We start from the raw sequence: 21,466 nt of genomic DNA on the forward strand, positions 1-21,466 counted from the left end.
CTTAGTTTGAGTCCGAAACCGATCTTGATTCGATCGTCATTCATCCGAGTATGCCTTTGGTTGGATGACTCGTTGATTGATTCTGCACGCGGGTGGATTCATTCCGTCGCTTCCGTGCGATTCGTCGATCTCGTCGCCTCGTTGGCTCGTCGGTTTGTGCCGAGCTATGCTAGGGGACCTATAAGCAATTTTATATGCCTACAAATAGAATTAAGCATGAATAGGATTGCTATAACACACTTGTGCGTGCACACAAACACACACGCACACGCAAAAGAAATTGACTCTTAACATCCGTTAAACTAATTTCCTTGAGTGGATCCACACTTTTGTTTGGATTCTGATTTGATTCTCAAACTAGTTACTATGACCGAGGTTTCTATTGCATGATTAATTTATTCTTAGCGTGACAGGAAAAACTTAATATAGAAAGACTCCCTCTTGTTTCATGTTTTGTAGCGGTTACATGAATTATAACAAATCTATAGGTAGCAAATCTTTGATAACATCTTCAGTTTCTCATTTGTTCAAGATATATATAATGGGAAAACCGGTTACAAAACTAAAGTGACATTGTTCAAGATATATATATGGAAATTCATTATTGATAATTGCGTTGTAGGATGAATTTTGCTTCGGAAACTCAAAATGGGGAAGAGTACTCTTAAGATGGTGAGAGGGCAAAAAAGGCTAGGTGTGACTATGTAATATGGTCAAAGCAAGAGAATAGAGAGCTACTAAGGCTTTAGTGGAGGAGGTAAAGAATGGCAACAAGATGGATAATGGCAACTTCAAGAAATATACCATCACACAAAATGTGTTGCTATTCATGAATGCTAAATTTGGAAGAACTTTTAAATTTGATCATGTCAAGAATAAGATCAAGAGAAAGATTGAACCAATTGAATTACTATTGAGGAACAATTCCGGGTTTGGTTGGGACCCAATATCTCAAAGAATTACTTGCTCTGTTGAGGTGTGAGAAAATTACAAACAGGTTAGATTTTGCATTACCCAAAGTTTCTTACTACATAATATATTGTTATGTTTCCTAATTACAAAAAAAGAAAAAATTAATTTGTTATCTTTGCTTTTTGACAGGCTCATCCTAATACACCAATGCTTAAAGATAAGTTGTTTGAAAGTTTTTAGGATATGCAGATGGTTGTGGGTAGCCACTCAGCTAGTGGGAGAGCAGCTGGAGGCTTAGGTTGTGAGAGTGTAGAGAGTGTGCCATTACATAATGCATTAGGTGAGGGTATATTGGATAAAGACATTGGACATATCCTATGGGGCTGAAAGCAGAACCTAGCCCAACCACAGTAGCATCTTACCACACCTCCCGTTATAGCAACGCCAGGTCCTACCACTTCCCGTGGCTGGAATCTGTTCATCACCTCTAAGCACTAAGGAATGTTCGGAGAGCCACCTCCCGCACCACCACTCTCTGCATTGTCTCAACCCCCCGCAAGAACATGGCCAGCATGGAATTACATTATAAGTAGGCTTTACAAAGAGTTAGTCACAGAGGGTGAGGTTGTGAAACCGCAACCAACGTGTCGAGGGAAGTGCTTCAAATCAGAATTACGATCGAAGAACGATTAACTGTCTTTAGTCAAAATATTCTCAAGACGTGAAGGATATATGTTTGTTGAAGTGAATGATGATCAAAGGAGAGGTTATGATTTGCGTCTGACTGGAGATTATCCAAATGCACGATAATATGCTTATTACATGACTATTATGTTATACGCTTGCGAACATAGACTGGAGTTCTATGCTTTTGGGAACATAGATGTTAAGCACGATACATGTTGTGACTTGTATGCCTTTTGGACTTATATGCTTTGGACTCTGTATGCTTTCTGGATTATATGTTTTCTGGACTTTCACACTCAACCATGAACTTATATATCTGTGTAACTGTATTTGTTCATTATACCACAGGTTGAGGCTGTACTCTATCTAATATATCTGTATTAAAATCTCTACTATTATTTGGATCTCGTTTCCTAATACAGGATGGAAGATAATCAGAAATGTCTCATTTGCTATTGTATGAGTGGTACTACTGATAATCTTCTCATTTGCATTATCAACATGACCGGCTTTTGCACAAAAAATAGGAGGTTTAGTTCAATGAGTATCTCGCACCTCATATCACAAGAGGAGATAAATCTACCCATTTCCCAACTCAGACATGGCGTTACGGACCTTGACCTTTAATATTTGAAATTTAAGATGGATAGCAATCCACGTGATTTTCGTCGAGTATACCGTATGTATCCGGATTGCTTTATGAAATTGTGTATGGTCTTGCGAGAACGTGGGCATTTACAAGATACACGGTATATCAGCGTTGAGGAGATGGTTGCTATTTTCCAACTCACCGTTACTCAAAATCAACGATATTGCATCACCACTGAAAGGTTTGTTCGATCCTGATTTGCCGACAGTGTTTGTTTCAATAAGGCACTACAGGCCCTTGTGTCATTAGCCCCTTGTATGGTGGCTCCTCCTCCTACCGATCCACCAGAAAAGGTCACATCAGAATCTCGTTTTTAGCCTTACTTCAAGGTATTAAAATTTAAATACACTATATAAGTCTTCATTCATTGTTATTATTATAATTTTAAAGTCACATTTCATATATGTTAATGGGAATATATAGGACTGTATTGGAGCTATTGACGGGACCCACATTCTATGTATGGTATATGGCGAGGACCAAACTTCATACCGTAATAGACATGACTATCTTTCTCAAAATATCCTTGCAGCATGCACATATGATCTTAGGTTTATTTATGTCTTAGTGGGATGGGAGGGATCTGCCAATGACTCACGCGTCCTGAAGGATGCAATGAGTAGAAGTGCATGTAGTCTTCCACTTCCAAATGGTAAATTTTTTTTTATCAATTTGTTAGATTTTATATTTATTGATTATAATTCTAAAGAAATGTTAATGCAGGTAAATTTTATCTAGTTGATTGTGGTTACCCAAATAGGCTACAATTTTTGGCTCCCTATCGGGGTACGAGGTACCACCTTAAAGAGTTTGGCCCAGCTAACAACCGTCAGCGACCACGCAATGCTCATGAGCTATTCAACCATCGACATTCATCACTTAGAAATTGTATTGAACGTATTTTTGGCATTTTTAAGTCTAGGTTTACAATTTTTAAGTCTCAACCTCCAGGTTTTCCATATGACACTCAAAAAAGTATGATCTGGGCATGTATCGGTCTACATAATTTTCTGAAGATGGAGAACTCCAACGATGACTTTGAAGTTTCTGATCTTCCTCCAGAGGCACCACGCAATGTTGCTCCGATTGATGGTGATTCTGATGAGGACGATGACCTACAAACTCAACAAGCACAACGGATAGCTGTATCACGTTGGAGAGAACAAATGGCAAACACAATGTGGGAGGATGGGACAAACATAGCCCAAGGAGTCTAGAGCAAAGTTATATGCCGGTAGATTATATTTGTAATAATTAAGATTTAAGTTACCGACTGAGACTTTATTTGTAATAATTGAGACTTTATCATCATCATCATTGTAATTAGATGTATGAATGATTAAATAATTATTGCAAAAAAAAATTTGTTAATCTAGCATAATAGTTTAATCATTTAATGTTATATCAAGTTAAACTTGAATTTAATTGAGCTATAAATATAATATTATAAAAAGATGTCATACTAAAATTGTCCCACTCAAATTGTCCCATTACCCCATTTTACCCCACTTTATCCCACTCAATTATCCCATTGGGTAAAATTACGCCATTGGAACAATTTACCCCAAATTACACCAAATTACACCAACGAATAACCCCCCCACCCCTCTTAGAGCTCAATATCACACATATACACAATTCTTGATTTTGAGCAATTTTGACAAAATATTAAGTTATTGGTTTTTGGACTTAACAATCATTATATACATCTTTTATTAAGTCTATAAAATTATTTTATAAGGTTTCAAAATATTATTTAACTCAATAGTCAAAAATCAAGAAGTTTATGTACACATGTATTTACAAGTTTTACAAAATAGTAAGTTTTCATAAATACGAACTGATATATTAAAAAAAATTCCCTCTTTAACATGTTTGTTTTCATTTTTATAAAAAATTTCCAAAGTTTTTCTGGATTTTGGAATTAATTTGTTATGTTTAATTGAATTACAAAATCAAGTTTTAAATAAGTTCATGTTTGTGCACATGTTCGTGCATGATTTCAAAAAACAGATGAGTTTTCATAAATAGGAAATGCAACTTTGAAAATTTATTTTTCTAGCATGTTCTATTACATGTTTATAACAATTTTCCAAAATGTTTTTGGAATTGATTTACTGTATCAAATTGATTTTACAAAATCGGGTGTTTCAGCAGTTTTTAGAATCTAGAATATATGTGTTCAAATAATTATTTCTCTCAACTGTTAAGTGAAATTTAAGACATTCATTTTTAACACATTTACCTACATGTCTAGAAACTTCTCTAAAAATTTCATGACTTTTGGAGTTGATTTACTAATTTTAATTGATTTTACAAATCCAGATACATAAATTTCCAAACTCTGTCAAAACCTGTAACCATCTTATAAGTCGACTGATCAGCTGACCGTTGCAAAGTAACGACTAGTTTCTGATTTTTATTTATTTTATTGTTTTTGGGTGATTTACTTGGGTTTTGGGCTTAGTTTTTTCATCCTATATATACCCTGTTTCCATCGAAAGTTGATGTATTCATTGCGGTATTCATTACAACTTCAGTCGTTACAATGAAAACAAAAAGATAGTCTTTTTATAAGACTTTTACACAATAAAAACAAAACTTTACAACTCTCGTCAAAACAAACGTAGGGAGATCGTTTATCGGTCTTCTGCTTGCGTGGGATCTTTGCCCGTGTCGGGGTTTATCCATGGACCGCCTTTGATCTGGATCCGGTTGATAGAAAATTCGGCAGAGCTTCGCCTTCACTGAGGAAGTATTTGATTTGAAGCGTTGAGATCGACCAAGCAAAATCAGTATCTCTTCTCGAGATTAAGACCAAGCCTAATCTCGAGGAACGGACGGGAACGGGTGTCAGATCTCTCAAACTCTCCTTCTTTATGCCGAAGAACTCGCCAAGATCTGTCAACCCTCACTGAAATTCGTGCTCCTTTGACTCCACAATCCGGCAGCACCTCTTCCTCTTGATAATTGATCCCCCCTCTGAAAGGAGGCCCTAGGCTTGTATTTATAGGGCTCCGGATGAGGGTTTGTGGATGAGAATGAGTGATTTGGCCTTATCTTCAGTCAATAACCACCTAACCACGTTTGGGGATGATATCAAGTCAGTTAGGACCTCCTGGAACAGATAAATCCCCAGAAAACCGTCAAAAAACCGAACAGGGGACGAAACAGCGCGCGTGGGCAAGTCTGACCCGCGCTGGCACGGGTCGGCTTGGTCCGACCCGCACGGGCGTGGGTCGGCTTTGTCCGACCCGCTCCACCACGGATCGGACTTGGCCGACCCGCGTGGACGCGGTCTGACCCGCGCGGACGCGGCGCAGTGTTTTGATGTTTTGCTGAGCTCTGGTGTTTTTTGGTCTTTCCGGGACTTGTATTTTCCACCGTTTTGAGTAATTGATCGTCTTGTTGACTTGTACGCTTCGTTGCGGAACCGACCATCGAACGTGTGTTGATTGACGCACACGTGTTGATTGACGCATGCGCACGAATTGGTTGACGCGCGCGTGTTGACCGACGCATGCAAACTGATTAACGTGCGTGTGTTGACCGACGTGCACGAACTGACTGTCACGCGTGTGTTGATCGACGCATATGAACTGATTGATGCGCGCATGTTGATTGACACACGCGAGCTGATTGGCGGGTGCGAGCTGACTGTCGAGCGCGTAGGTCACTTGATTCGCCGTTTTGCTTCAGGCGCTTGTCGGTGTCAGATAATCCTCTTAGACTCAGATAACGACATTCGTCGTCTTCTTTCCGTCTCGAGCTATGATCGGGGACCTATAGGCAATTTTTGACGCCTACAAATACTCCAAAGAATTTCAGACTCGTTCTTTTATAGGGGAGTCTGGAATGCTTTGGACAGGATAGGCCCTTTCCTCGATCTCGTAGAGGGTCCTGTGAACTGCTTCAATTCTTAACTCCTTCAGCCTTAAGTCTATTCAGTGTTTTGTCGAATAGATGAAGTTCTTCCGGTGCTGTGTTTATCGTCTGACCGTTGCCGAAATCTTGAATTGAAGTTGATGTGTAAGTTTCTGAACTTAGCTCGTGCCGTTGAGTTGACTTTGAACTGATCATCTTCGTCAGAAATTCATATCTGAATGCGATTGAACTCCCTGAAATTATCGTTCGCCTTATTTTGGTGAGATTGCTGAAACATTGACCGGCATCGATCTTTGCTGTAACGCGTTGACCGGCGTTAACATAGTTTGTACTCATATGTTTGCTGGAGTCTACACAGTTTAAGCTCTTAAGATGTTGGAGCATGGCGGTCCCAAATATTGGGCTGCAAGACCAACTATTAAAGCTGATTCATCTGCACGTGTGGATCTTATCCTAAATTTGTTAGATGTCCAAGTCACGAGACCAACTAATGGGGGTGGTGCGTCAGTGACTTTCGCATATGTAGGATTTTTGGAAAATCCTCAGCCATCAATGGGTTTGATAAGCCTTTACCGACTACCGTTTGATTCGGGCTAGCATGCGAATTGTTTAAGTCCGTTCCGCATGTAACGTTATGCTAAAAGAGTGAACTCTTTTAGAGCTACGATATTGAATACCTAGACTTCGTCTTTCTCCTGTGAAAAGACTAAACAGCAACGTGTATCAGACGTAGACTTAGGATCTTTGGCAAATCCTCAGCTTTCAACGGATTTGACGTGCCTTTACCGATTACCGTTTGAATCGGGCTTGCGTGCGGATTGTTTAAGTCTGTTCCGCATGTGACGTTGTGCTAAGAGAGTTAACTCTCTTAGTGCTACGATATTGAATATGTAGACTTCGTCTTTCTTACGGGACTAGACTACCTGGCGACGCGTGTTAGGCGCTGACTTATCCCTACTTAGGCTTCGGGATAAAATTCCCCGTACGTGTGATGCACGGATTTTGGCGTTATGAATAACGACCTGCCACAATGTCGAATATGTGGGCTTTTGTTCTTTTTACGGTTAAGAACTAACCGGAAACACGTGTTAGGCGTTGACTTATCCCTGCTCAGGATTCGGGATAAAATTCCCCATACATAAAAGGCATGGATTTTGTTGCTACAATGCTGAATACGTAGACTCGGTCATTTTTACGGGAACGAACCACCCAGCAACGCGTGTTAGGCGTTGACTTATCCCTACTCAAGATTCGGGATAGAATTCCCCATGAATAAAAGGCATGGATTTTTGTTGCTATGATGCTGAATACGTAGACTCGGTTAATTTTTACGGGAACAAACCACCCAGCAACGTGAGTTAAGCGCTGACTTATCCCTACTTAGGCTTTGGGATAAAATGCCCCAGACTGGATTCTGGTATCTTTTTCAATCGGTGAAAGACTAAACCGGCAACGCATGTTAGGCGTTGACTTATCCCTACTCAGGATTCGGGATAAAATTCCTCGGGCATGTGAGGCCCGGATTTTAGGAGTTTGAAAAAGTGGTGTCTTCTCCTGGGGCAAAGACGAACCCGATGCGGGAGAGGAAGAATTTTATATTCTATCTCCCAAAGATGAAGAGGAAGAAGTTTATATTCTATCTCCAGTCATAAAAGGAAACTCAAAGTGGGATCTCCACTTCAAGAGTCTGGAAAGGTGAAACTAAGAGTGGGATCTCCACTCCGAGAATCAAAAAAGATTCGGATAATCCTAACTGTCGGAAGGTTTGATTATCAAACTAAAGATGAATTTCTCGTTTATCAAGAGTGAATTGTAGTTTTGGTCCTTACTGTAGGAGGGTTTGACCAAATGGGAGTTTGAGGTGATCCTAACTGTAGGAAGGTTTGATCACTCGATTTGAAAGTGGACCTCTCGTTCATGGGAAGGTTTGATCACTCGATTTGAAAGTGGACCTCTCGTTCATGGAAGGAATCGAGAGGGGATTTTGGTCGTGGTCCTAACTGTAGGAAGGTTTGACCAAGTGAACAGTGGGAGTGGGAGTACAAATCACAGTGAGAGTGTTGACTTGTACAAATCACTCAGTAGGGGTTCTTGGTGTTAAGTGATAAGGACTTAACACGAAGGGGTTTGACAATTCGTCAAAGATTGATAGATCAGAATTCCAAGCATTATATCCGAACTCTAACCATGAAAGTGTTGAGTGCACGAACATAATGGAAGTTTGAATGGATTAAACCAGAAAGAATTTTAATGGACCCATTGTTAATTAATCTGATCAGTGAGGGACTTTGTGGTAGAAGATTGTAAATCATCAAAAACCAGTGGGAGTTTTTTATGAGGGAAGATTGATCCAACAAAGTGATCAAATCTCATCTCAGCAAAAGAGTGCTTGGAAGTTGGTGAAATTGATCCCGATAATGAGAAAGATCCGGTCTTTTTATAAGATCCGGTTACAACGAGATAAAAAAAAAGAAAAAAGTTACAATCTTCCTTGTTTGTCGAACGAATCACGAGCTCCTGTTTTACGGTCACTCGCTTTTGTGGGTTCTTCGCCTACGCCGGGGTTAATCCGTGGACTACCGCGCGATCTAGATCCGGTCGGATCTACATGGTATAACGGGTGTTATCTTACGAAGGAAATAACAGTCGGGGGTACTATTTCACCAAGGAAATAATAACCTTCTCGGGATCAAAAACCAAGTTTTGATCCGGAGTATTACCGTGTGGATCTCAGATCTGATCTTCCTCTCTCGAACTCCTGCCTTTTCTGACATGGATGCTCGCTAAGAACCAGATCTGATGATGTCCAAGTCTTCAAAGCTTCAAAACTCTAAGATTCAGTTCTCAATCCGGCAGAGTTTCGGCTCCAAAAGTTACAACCATTGACAAATGAGCCATAGAGGTCTATTTATAGGCTTCTCTAAGTGGATCTGGGCCCAGATCTGGGCCCAGATCTGCCTGGTGGCTCAGCCACCAGGTGGCTCGGTGGGTCAGCCAAAGCCGAGCCACCAATTGGTGGCTCGGCCACCGAGACACCTTTTGGTGGCTCGGTTTTGGCCGAGTCCTCCAAAGGTTGGTTTTCGACGTTTTTTCAGTTTCGCTGTTGATTTGGACTCTGATTCGTTGATCTGAATACTAATTTGGCAGTAAACCCACCTTGTCATTGATCTGAACTCTGATTTGGAAGTCCGGATCCCGATTTGGCAGTAAATCTGCCTTGGAGTTAGAGTTCGAATCCGTTCCACGGTTGGATGTCTCGTTGGCTCACCGAACCGTTAGCTTGATTTCGCATGCAAGTAGATGTATTCCATTGTTTGCATGCGGTTCGTTAGCCTCGTCGTCTCGTTAATCCGCTTCGTCGCGTGTCACTTGGCTTCGGTGTTGTGGTCCGACGATCGTGTTTGGATATGTCGCCCGATGGTTCGTTGGTTTGTTGAATCATCGTGCTGAGCTGTGTTAAGGGACCTATAAGCTGTTTTATACGCCTACAGATACCCCCTCCAAAGTATTTCAGCCTCGTTCTTTTATAGGAGAGTCTGGAATACTTTGGATATGATTGTCCCAACCTTCAATCGGTATGACGGGACTTTTGAATGGCTTCTATTCTTGATTCCTTCAATCCTTCAGGCTATTCGGTGCTTTGTCGAATGTCTGTAAGGGTTCCGGTGCTGTATTTATTGTCTGACCGTTGTCGAAATTTTAAACTTGAAGTCGATTCCTGATTTTCTGATCTTTAGCTCGTGTTTGTTGGTTCAACATAGAACTGACCCTCGATTGTTGGCGTTGAGTTCTCTATTTGCGACGCGTTGTCCGGCGTAGTGTTGTTGAGTTATCCTTAAGAATATTTTTAGAAAAATATTCTCCAGAAACTTCTCAACTAAAAATAGGGAATAGTTTATACTCGTATATCTTATTGGAGTATTGTTGAGTTATCCTTAAGAATATTTTTAGAAAAATACTCTCCAGAAACTTCTCAACAAAAATAGGGAATAGTTTATACTCGTATACCTTATTGGAGTATTAAGAATGAGCTGAACCGGCCTGATAATGACCCAAAAAGGCAGTAATTAGGCTCAAAAAAAATCTTCCGACCCTTCCGAGTGTATGGGGGAGGAATGAATAAATAAGGGACTAAACCATCGGTGGATTTGAGGCCGTTTCGATACTCGGTTAAGCTCCAATTTGAATTTTGGTTCAAATCTGGTTCAAACTGGTTCAGAACTGGTTCAACCTGGTTCAAGACTAGTTTAGGACTGGTTCAGGACTGGTTTAGCTTGGTCAGTGTAAAGGACCTGCAGTTAGCTTCAATTCTTGACTCCTTCGATTTTCAGTCTATTCGATGCTTTGACGAATAGCTGAAATCCTTCCGGCGCCGCGTTTATCGTCTGGCCGTCGTCGAAGTCTCAAATCTAAAACTGATGAGTTGAGTTTGGCTCGTGTCATCGAGTTGACTTTGAACTGACTATCTCCGTCATGATATATTGACTCGTGTTGACTTTTTGCTCGCAATGCGTTGACTGGCGTTAACCTAGGGTTACGCGTTGATAAGCGTTGACCTTAGGGTTTTGAACGTTATACGTTGACTTTTTGATCGCAACGCGTTGACTGGCATTGACCTAGGGTTACGCGTTGATAGGCATTGACCTTAGGTTTTGAACGTCGTACGTTGACTTTTTGATCGCAACGCGTTGACTGGCGTTGACCTAGGGTTACGCGTTGACCGGCGTTGACCCTAGGGTTTCGAACGTCATACGTTGACTTTTTGATCGCAACGCATTGACTGGCGCTGACCTCGGGTTACGCGTTGACCGGCGTTGACCTAGGGTTTCGAATCGCTTGACATTTGTTGGAGTATACATAGTTTAAGCTCTTATCCTAAAATTGTTGGATCTTATCCTAAAATTGTTGGATGCTCAAGTCACGAGACCAACTAATGAAGATGATGCGTCAATGACTTGCATTTATAGAATTTTTGGCAAATCCTCAGCCATCAACGGGTTTGATAAGCCTTTACCGACTACCGTTTGAGTCGGGCTAGCATGCGGATTGTCTAAATCCGTTTCGCATGTAACGTCTTGCATTTATAGAATTTTTGGCAAATCCTCAGCCATCAACGGGTTTGATAAGCCTTTACCGACTACCGTTTGAGTCGGGCTAGCATGCGGATTGTCTAAATCTTTTCCGCATGTAACGTTGTGCTAAGAGAGTGAATTCTCTTAGACTTGGCGCTACGACTTCGAATACGTAGACTTCGCCCTTGTTATGGGAATAGGCTACCCGGCAATGTGTATTAGACGCTGACCTATCCCTACTTAGGCTTCGGGGTAAAATACCCCAGAATCGAACTCTGGTGTCTTTTTCTACGGAGAAAGACTAAACCGGCGACGCGTGTTAGGCGTCGGCATATCCTTTCTTAGGATTCAGGATGAAATTCCCCATGCGTGTAAGGCATGGATTTTGGTGTTATTAATAACAACCTGCCACAATATTGAATATGTGAACGGGTGTTCTTTTTAACAGTTAAGAACTAACCGGTAGCGCAGGTTAAGCACAGACTTATCCTTGCTTAGGTTTCAGGATAGAATACCCCAGAATCGAACTCTGGTATCTTTTTCTACGGAAAAAGACTAAACCGGCAGCGCATGTTAGGCGCAGACTAATCCCTGCTTAGGATTCGGAATAAACTTCCTAGGATGAATCCTAGATTGATAAATTTTGGAAAAGATCGGTGCGGGAAAGGAAGAATTTTATATTCTATTTCCCGGTCTTCTTTTAGGGTGAAGGTGAACCCGAAAAACAAGGAAGGAAGAATTTTATATTCTATTCCCTGATTCTGGAAAGGAAGAATTTTATATTCTATTTCCAGCGCAAAAGAAACTAGAAGTGGGATCTCCACTCCGAGAATCTGGAAAATCTAGATAAACTTACCTTTTATAGGATTGATTATCTAAACTGAAGATGAGTTCCTTGTTTATCGAAATGAAATTTCAACTTAGGTTATAACCATGAGAAGGCTTAACCAAAGAGAAAAAGAAGGGAGTCCTTTCGTTTATCGAAAGGGGACTCTGAACTGAAAGTGGACATCTTGTTCATGGAAAGAGTCAAGAGGGCCAGAAAGACACTTTTTTGGTGGACTCACTGTCAATTGAAATTGATTAGTGAGGGATTTTGGTGGTGAAAATGATTTTGGGTTATCCTCTAGAATATTAAGTGTAATATTCTTCAAGGAACTTCCCGGTAAATGAGTTATCCTGAATGTACTAGGGATAGTACTTTTTCAGGAACTTCCCATTTATTGGTATTAATTGCCTGGCGCCCTCTTGAGTAATCAGGCGATATGCGCCGTTTGAATAGACTGTGTCTATTACAAACGGTCCTTCCCATTTGGGTTCGAATTTACCTTTCTTCTTGGAGGTGAGAATTATTGGTCGGCGAGCAGCGAGGACCAGATCTCCTTCCTTGAAGCTTCTCTGTCGGACTCTTTTGTTAAAAGCCCTTGACATCCTGGCTTGGTAAAACTCGATGTGTTGTTGAGCCTCCAAACGCTTTTCATCCAGCCTCTCGAGCTCTTCGAGACGCTTCTGATGTTGTTCCTCCGTCGTCATCTCCGTTGCGAGGGCGATCCGAAGGGACGGAATCTGAATTTCCAGCGGTAGCACAGCTTCACATCCGTATACCAGCGAATACGGGGTAGCTCCCGTAGGCGTGCGTATGGTGGTGCGATAAGCCCAGAGTGCTTCACCGAGTTTATCGTCCCAGTCTCGTTTATTGGTCTTCACGAGCTTTGACAGGATTTTAATAATCATCTTGTTAAACGCCTCAGCTAATCCATTCGCAGCGGGATAATAAGCTATAGACGAAACATCTTGAATTTTGAACTTGTCACAAAATCTGACGAAGGCGTTGCTTATGAACTGTGGACTGTTGTCATGAATGATCCGTCTCGGCACGCCGTGTCTGTATATGACATGATGCTTGATGAAATTGATGACGTTGTTCGTCTTCACTTCTCTAAGCGGAATTGCTTCAGCCCACTTTGAAAAGTAATCCGTGATTGCGAGAATGAATCGATCACCTTTGACTGAAGGGGGAAAAATAGGACCGACGATGTCCATGCCCCATGTCTCAAATGGTCAAGACGTGGTTGACGTGTGTAAATGCTCTGGTGGTTGGTGCATATAATTCGCATGTATTTGACAAGCATGACACTCTCGGGCGTATTCGATTGCGTCACGAACCATTGTTGGCCAAAAATATCCCATTCTCCTGATGCGATCATACAGTTTGGGACCGGGTTGATGCGCACCGCATTCTCCTTCGTGTGCTTCCTTAAGAACTTCTTCTGCTTCTTTGTTCGAAAGGCATCGGAGTAACAAACCATCGTACCCTCTACGGTATAATGTATGGGTCTCGGTATTATAGAAGAATCTTGGTGCTCTTCGGCGGATTGATTCCCTTTCTTTTACATCCTCTGGCAAAATACCATATTGGACGTAGTTAATGATAGGAAAACGCCAATCTCGGGACTCAGACCCAATTTGAGTTGAATTCACCTCCTTGGCGCTTATGTTTACGTCATCTTCCTCTTCAATATCCATATCGTATATGGGTATGCAGAGTTGATGCGTCCTTACTGTGACTAATAATTCTGTTTCGGGAGGCTGTGCAAGTGATACCGCTAGTGCTGCCAGTGCATCCGCATAAGCGTTCTGGAGACGAGGGATGTATTCATTAAAGAATTCTTCAAAAGAGCCTGCCATTTTGATGGCCTCCTGGTGGTACGGGATCAGGTCTTGGTTCCTGACTTCATATTCTCCATGGACTTGGTTGACTATCAATTGAGAATCCCCAAAAGCTTCGAGATATTCGACCCCCAGCTCCTTGGCAAAACTGAGTCCAATGAGAAGCGCGTTGTACTCAGCTACGTTATTGGAACATGGACTAGTCAATGAATAAGCCCGAGGCATCACATGCTTCCCTTGTTGGTGCGACGTGGTGTTAACCTCGTGGGTTTCATCCGGCAAGTCATCATATACTTCTGCCGTATCCGTTGTCGGGTTTGCCGCCAAAAGATCACAAATCGCTTGTCCTTTGATCGACTTCTGCTATTTGAAGTGCAAATAATATTGGGACAAGAGAAGGGCCCACTTCGCCAACCACCAATTCATAGAGTCCGGTTGCGTCATAAATACCCGTACTGGATTAACGTTAGAAATGACATAAATCGTCTGTCCAACCAAGTAATGCCGCATCTTTTGCATTGCGAATACCAATGCGAGGCATTCTTTCTCAATCATCGGATATCGAGACTCGGCGCCTATCAAGGTCCGACTTAGGTAATAAACTGCCTGTTCGTGACCGTTATCATCGTCTTGCGCTAGTAAGGCACTTATCGAGTGGTTCATCGCCTTGAGATAAATCAAGAACGGTCTACCTGATTTTGGTGCAACGAGAACAGGAGGATATGTTTTGATATCTTTGAATGCTTTTTGGCAGGCGTCGTCCCAAATAAATGACACCCCTTTCTTGTTTAGCTTAGAGAATGGTTAGCACTTCCCAGAAAGATTTGAGATGAACCGTCGGATGTAAGCTAAACGCCCTTGCAATCCTCTGAGCTCTCTTGGATTTCTAGGGGGTTGCAGTTCGTGTATCGCCTTCACCTTATCAGGTTCGATATGTATACCTTTAGTGGTGACGACGAATCTAAGGAATTTTCCGCTAGACATTCCAAGGAAGGATTTAGTGGGGTTCATCTTCAATTGATGACTCCTCATGAGATCGAATATCGTCTTCAAGTCCTTGATGTGATCTTCTTTATTGCGGCTTTTTACAACCAAATCATCAACGTAGCATTCGACTATTTTCCTGAGATGTTCTTGGAAAATCTTAGTCATTGCTCGTTGGTACGTGGCGCCTGCATTCTTTAGACCGAAAGGCATCACGGTGTAGCAAAAGACACCAAGAGGCGTTCTGAACGCTGTATGCTTCTCGTCATCTGGGTGCATCTTGATTTGGTTATATCCTGAAAAACCATCCATAAAAGACATTCTCTCAAACCCGCATGTATTGTCGATAATGACATCTGTGATTGGGAGAGGAAAGTCGTCTTTTGGACACGCCGTATTCAGGTCCCTGAAGTTGATGCAAATTCTGATTTTACCGTTCTTCTTCATGACTGAAACAATATTGGCTAACCAGTCTGGATGTTGCTCCTCTCGGATAAATCCTGATTCAATCAACTTCTTAACCTCTGCCTCAATGGCTTCCATAATCTGTGGACAAAACCGTCTTTGCTGTTGCTTGACAGGTTTGGCATCCGACTTGATATCGAGGTGGTGCATTGCCACATTAGGGTCGAGCCCTGGCATATCTTCATAGTTCCAAGCGAAGACGTTAATATATTCCCTGATGAGAGCAATTAATTCCTCCTTCTCATTCGGGGGAAGACTATCGCTGATGAATATAGGCTTTGGGTTAGCCTCGTCACCCATGTTAACTTGGACTATTTTATCTTCAGTGGGGGTTTCCCTCTGTTCGAACCTATCACCATACTGCATGTTCAGGTGATAAACCCATGGGTCTTCCCATGTTGGCGTTTGATCATTGTTCTCTATCGTGGACGGATCAGCTGTAGCCATGTTCGCCATTAGGGCTTTGAAAGCTTCCCCCAGACTTGTATCAGAATCCCATTCCGAGGAATCTGACGAATTTCCATCTTTGTATTGCTTAGATGATTGGTTAATTATTAACCAGCAGCATTCGTCTTCTGAAGAAGATTCATACCTTAACCCTTGTCTGTATTTATAATAATCATCGGGTTTCCCTTTTGGTATATGCTGCTTTGGCTGGAATACGAGGACCTCGATCGAAGTATAGACCTTCTCCGAGTGTGAAATCATACCCCTGCTTTTCCATGAGCTTGCGCGCTTCCGGGATATACTTAGATAAATGCCGACCAGGTTTGTCTTCATTCTCATCTTCCCTTAAGAAATGATCTGGTAATGAAAAACCCTCTCCTTTACCATAAATCACTTCTCTTTCGCCTCCTATTTTGGTAGGAATGACCAGGGTGGTTCCGAAAGAATGCTGGAGGTGTTTCTTTGTTATATAGAACGATCGGAGCGGCATATATAAATCGGGATTATCATACAAATCTTTTATCACATCATCAAGAGACAGGGAGTACTCTAAATCGTTATCTATTTCATTATTGGTAAGTTGCCAGTTACAACTGCCCTCTGACGATTGTTCATCGTCAAGGTTGATTACAAAGGGTACAATGTCATTTAAAACATAACCTCCATTGTAATCAAATCTGGCTTCGGTATCAGCTTCTCCTCCGCTGTCCGTGCCTTGGGCCGATGATTCAGTATCGGATTCGTTACCATAAAGGAGAGAATCAGTGAAATAATTCTCATACCCTTTGAATGGTTGCTTATCCGCGACCACCGTCCTAACCTTATTATCAGTGTCGACATACTTTAAACACTGATGGAGTGTGGAGGGAATTATAACATTACTATGGATCCAAGGCCGACCCAATAGTAAGTTATATGAAGTTTCGGCATCGATCACATAACATGTGACTTCCGTCTTCAAATCACCCATTTGACACTTTATCCGGATTTTACCTAAAGGTCTTGACCCGCTGGTATTGAACCCGTAGATAACAGTGCCTGTGGACGCCAACTTGCTAACTGGAATACCGAGGAAATGCATCAAGCGAAGCGGCATAATACTCACAGCAGAACCCGGATCCACTTGGATTCGGTTGACTTTGCTGGAGCCAATGTACCCAATGAAATATAGGGGTCGATCATGGTTTGAATTCTTCGTCTGCATATCCTCTTTGGTGAAAGTAATGCAGGGAAGGTTTTTAGTCGCTATGTTGCACTGTTGACTCAGCGGTTCTGGCTGTTCAGGCACCGGCTTGATTTGAGTCAGAAAAACCTCTGAATTGGCCAAAGCTTCTTGCAAGGCCTCCCTGGTTTCCTTGGACAACCGCAGCAACTCATACAGCGTTATCCGTGCTGGAATGTTGGCTAGTGGATAATTATAGTGATACTCATTTCCGCTTCTAGTGGCGAAGACTTCTTGTTCTTCTTCGGAGAGCGGGAAAGTAGGAGCTTCATTACCATCCTCTTCGAAGATTGCGGAGGTAGCATTGCAGGACTTTCCTTTACCCTTTTTGGTCGAGGAAGTTGTCCACTGATCGTCTTTAATTAGATCGGGATGAACCCAGAGGATTTCGCCGTTTGGGGCTGTGTGCGGCACAAATCCTTTTTGGCGTTGTCCGTGTGGGTCGTCATTCACCGTCTTCATTCCTACTTTGGTGATGCGTCGTTCTGGTTCAAACCATGTTGTGGGCATCGATCCAAAGCTGATTGATACTGCATTTGCTCTAACATTCTTGGACGGCTTTGGGGTTATGACGCCTACATCAATTAGCGCCTGGATCTTGTCCTTGAGGTGGTAGCACGACTTGGTAGGGTGATGGACCGCTCTATGGTATGCGCAATACTTTGGATCCGTCACTTTGCTAGCCCCTTCTTGATCCACGATCGCTGGCAGCTGGATTTTGTTATTCTCCAACAGGTACTTAAAGATGCCGGGAACTTCGTCATCTTTGAAGGAGTACACTTTAGGAAATCTTGGCTCCGAAGATTTCTGCTTCTGAGGCCGTTGTTGCCATTGCCCCCGAGATTGTTGTGGTGCTTGTTGCTGAGGTTGTTGCTGAGGTTGCAATTGGAAAGTTTGATTAGCATCAACTGCATTAGCATGTGCCTTACCTTTCCCTCGTGGGACGAAATTCTGCTGTGGAGCATTCGTCGCCTGTTGGCCTCTTTCCGCCTTCTTCCTTCTGAGGAATCGCTCGGCTTGCTCTCCTCGGACCTTCAAATCCTTCCATGTTTTGGACGGTGCTGTCCCCATTGCTTCCAACACGTCCAATGTGAGGTTGTTGTGGCAAGTCTGGAGAATGAACTCCTCAGTGATCGGGTCCTGACAGTTCATCGCCTTGTTTCGGAACCTCTTGACGAAGGTGTCAACCAATTTCCCGTCTTTCTGTTTCTCATCAAGCAACGACCCGATGGATATCTCTGTGTCGTCGTCGAAGAAATTAGCGGCGACGATACCAATCGAAGGCGGCTCCCCGAAGAGTGCCAACGAAGGACCGTACCATCAGAGGCTCATTACCAGAGATAACCCCTAGGTGTGATTTGAAGTAAATCAAATGCTGAGTGGGTGAACCCATCCCATTAAACGGCGTGAAGTTAATTAGATTGAACTTCGCCGGATAAGGGATTGATTCCCATTCTCTTGGGTATGGACAAGGAATGCCCGTCTTCTTCATCTCTTGAGCGGAAATCAATGTCTTGATTTTGCTCTCGAGGTTTTTAATCTTCAAGTTTTCACCGGTGTTTTCGCTAGCATTCTCGTTACCACCCCTGCATTGATGAGAGGATTATTGGCATTATGAGTCTCATTCGCATTTGTGTCCTCATCTTCCAGATTAACCTAGTTATGACGACTTGGCTCGCCTTGCTGGTTCGTCACTGCTTGGATTTGTTGGTCATGCATTTCTCTCATATTTTGCATGGCCATCTGCATTTCGAACCTGAAGCTCTCCTGTTGTTTAGCCATGGCCTCTTCAAGCATCTTGGCCACTTGTTCCGCACTTATCATAAGTGCCTCGCGGGGTTGTCCCTCGCTGGATACCGTATTATCTGATGCAACCGCAGAGCCGGCATTAGATTCTTCATCTTCTGAAGGTAGTCTTGTCCGAACCCTACCATAAGTTGCTCGTTTGATGGTTCCGGACTGCAGACGGGTTATACGCCGGGGTGCTTTCAGAATCGACTCTAGATTATCCCGTGCCGATGTCCCCTTGCTGGTCATGTTAGTGGTGACCCTCGGAAATTCTCCGTCTTCAACCACCATTTTTCTTCGTCGGAAACGCCTAGGCCTTGGTTTTGGCGTTTCGGTACTGAGTCTTTCAAAAACCAAAACTCTTTCAGGAACTGTCTTGATGCAGTTACACTCAGACAATACTGCCCGAATGAGTTTGGAACATGGGCATTGAGTTTCTTGTTCTCGAGGACTCCTCTTCCTAGTTTTACTCGTACCCCCAACACGATAGTACAACTCGTCTGCTTGAAGGTCAGAGTAACCTATCGTGTGTTGGCACGACTTCTCAGGTATAACACTATCGTCATCAGACGACAATGTTTCCTTCTGAGACGACAATGTTTCCTTCTGAGGGAAAACTGCCTTCTTTGGGCTTTCAAAAGTTACGCGCCTCGAAACATGCCTTTGTGGGCGTGAGTTCTCGGCGGGCTCCTGGACTTCAATGCGCAAATTGGTGCGCTTAGCTGCCCTGATCTCTTTGTCATGTTGAGGGTGGCGGCGACCCCCAGCATATTGAGTCGTTCGGGGCTTCTTCATCAGGCCCAAACGTTCTTGAACTGGAGCTTTGCTTCTTTTATCGGGAATTGGACCGAGGCGCTCCAAAATTGATCTTCTTCTTCGGGATGATTCTGCGGGATCTCCCGGAGTAGCTATGGGAATTACCGGCGACTTAGAGTGTTTCGCCGGAGGTTGAACTTTTGTTGGAGGCTGCAATGGTTGCTTTTTAGCCTGAATCGCCACTTCAGACTTCGGCCTCCAGACTTGGCGGGTTGGTGGCGGCTTCTTTGCCACCTCCTTCTGCAATCTTCTGCGGGCTTCCTGGACTTGAGCCCGTGCTTGCGCTGACAGTGCGCGACGCTTGCGAATGCGCTCTTCAAGCGTTGAACGATTCCGTTTGACACGGATCCATTCGTTTGTTGGCGGCTTGGAGGAGCTTCCATTCATCGTTTGTTGAGGCTGTTTGCCTCTCCTGTTCTTCAGATCAGCGTTGTAGCGGATCCCGTCCGTAGACTCCATCGCTTTTGCGAGTTGCCGCGCCAAGCGTTGACGTCGCCTCTGGCGGGGTCTCTTTTAGATCGGCGGAACTTCACCCGACACAACTTTGGCGTCAATTGGGGTGAGAGCTTCGTTGGCATTTTACACTTCTTCATACCAACGAACTTTTCTCCTAGAGGAGAACTTATTGGACTTACGAGGGGAGGTGGATCTGGACGAGGATGACAGATACTCCTCGAACTTTTGCTGGTCGAATTCATACTCGACCTCCTCCTCGACCGGGATTGAGATCCGCGGCTACGACGCGACGATCTCGGCAGCGAGATCGGTGGCTCCTATTGTGGTCGCCAGATTGTTCATGGGAAAAATTGTTGCTTTCATTGAAGTCATTGCACTCTTTGGTAATAGTTTATCGATTACAGAAAGATCCGGTCTTTTTATAAGATCCGGTTACAACGAGATAAAAAAAAAGAAAAAAGTTACAATCTTCCTTGTTTGTCGAACGAATCACGAGCTCCTGTTTTACGGTCACTCGCTTTTGTGGGTTCTTCGTCTGCGCCGGGGTTAATCCATGGACTACCGCGCGATCTAGATCCGGTCGGATCTACACGGTATAACGGGTGTTATCTCACGAAGGAAATAACAGCCGGGGGTACTATTTCACCAAGGAAATAATAGCCTTCTCGGGATCAAAAACCAAGTTTTGATCCGGAGTATTACCGTGTGGATCTCAGATCTGATCTTCCTCTCTTGAACTCCTGCCTTTTCTGACGTGGATGCTCGCTAAGAACCAGATCTGATGATGTCCAAGTCTTCAAAGTTTCAAAACTCCAAGATTCAGTTCTCAATCCGGCAGAGTTTCGGCTCCAAAAGTTCCAACCTCTCACAAATGAGCCATCTTAGCCTATTTATAGGCACTCAGACCTGTGCCTTGGCACAGGTGGCCGGCCACCTTGGTGGCTCCGCCCCCCCTCGGCCACCGAGCCACCAAAAGGTGGCTCGGCTTTGGCCGAGCCACCAATTGGTTGCTCGGTTTTGGCCGAGTCCTCCAAAGGTTGGTTTTCGACGTTTTTTAGGTTTCGCTGTTGATTTGGACTCTGATTTGTTGATCTGAATCCTGATTTGGCAGTAAACCCGCCTCGTCATTTGAGTTCGAATCCGTTCTATGGTTGGATGACTCGTTAACTCACCGAACCGTTAGCTTGATTCCGCATGCGAGTGGATGTATTCCATTGTTTGCGTGCGGTTCGTTAGCCTCGTCGCCTCATTGATCCGCTTCGTCGCGTGTCTTTTGGCTTTGGTATTATGGACTAACGATCGTGTTTGGATATGTCGCCTGATGGTGTTCGCGGGAAAAATTGTGTTCTTCATTGACGTCATTGTTCTCTCAAGTAATTGCTTTTTGATTACAAAAGATCCGGTCTTTTAATA

The 21,466-nt window shown here is 43.2% G+C and overlaps 1 long non-coding RNA gene across 1 annotated transcript; it reads left to right on the forward strand.

The window, feature by feature from the left end:
* Positions 2,823–3,190, forward strand: LOC109829568. The gene is made up of 2 exons (XR_002244074.1): positions 2,823–2,900; positions 2,972–3,190. It is a non-coding gene; the product is annotated as an uncharacterized LOC109829568 (long non-coding RNA).

This window comes from Asparagus officinalis, chromosome 2 (assembly GCF_001876935.1).
Source record: "Asparagus officinalis chromosome 2, Aspof.V1, whole genome shotgun sequence".
In the NCBI taxonomy this organism is placed as follows: domain Eukaryota; kingdom Viridiplantae; phylum Streptophyta; class Magnoliopsida; order Asparagales; family Asparagaceae; genus Asparagus; species Asparagus officinalis.